The sequence below is a fragment of the Perkinsus marinus genome (assembly GCF_000006405.1).
Source record: "Perkinsus marinus ATCC 50983 genomic scaffold scf_1104296936250, whole genome shotgun sequence".
Lineage (NCBI taxonomy): Eukaryota > Perkinsozoa > Perkinsida > Perkinsidae > Perkinsus > Perkinsus marinus.
The window spans coordinates 1-585 of NW_003214184.1; the positions used below are offsets into that span (position 1 = coordinate 1).

The following is a 585-nucleotide window of genomic DNA, read 5'->3' on the forward strand; positions in this document are numbered from 1 at the left end:
GAAGCCTCTCAAAACATCGCACGGTGTTCTGACGCAACGTTTTTCTTGACAAAACATCGAGCTAATATTTTGCAACACAAATATACATCATCCGACGTTGTTATTCGTTGTTTACAGATAATAGGTTGTATACAAACGGTAGAAGACAAAATCATACTGAAGTTAGCAATCCAACATTACACACACGTTTTACGAGGTTACATGAAAAACGTGGTCCGTGGGAATCGAACCTGCGTAAATTCGCATAATGGGCGAGCGCTCTACCAACTGAGCTGCACGGATCGGGCGGAGACAACTTTCAGAGACAGCACAATTGCGTGAATCTTGCTGGACTGCATCGCTCCGCTAGGTTTTTGTGACATGAATAAAAGATTTAAAACTGTCAGGCCTGGGATTCGAACTTGCGGTCATTTTAAATCGGCTCCTTGTCGAAACTGTTGTGTTACATTCTTGCAGACTAGTGCGTGCTCAACCTGTGTCAGGCTGCTACGTATGCTATTTAAAACTCAACGCAATTGAACGGCTAGGTCGCGAGAAGACGGCTTCATTTTGCCTATATACTCTAGCCGCAGGTAATGCCGGTTT

At 44.1% G+C, this 585-nt stretch overlaps 1 non-coding gene across 1 annotated transcript; it reads right to left on the reverse strand.

The window, feature by feature from the left end:
- Positions 1-211: 211 nt before the first annotated feature.
- Pmar_PMAR013931 lies at positions 212-283 on the reverse strand. The gene has a single exon. It is a non-coding gene; the product is annotated as a tRNA-Asn (tRNA).
- Positions 284-585: the final 302 nt, after the last annotated feature.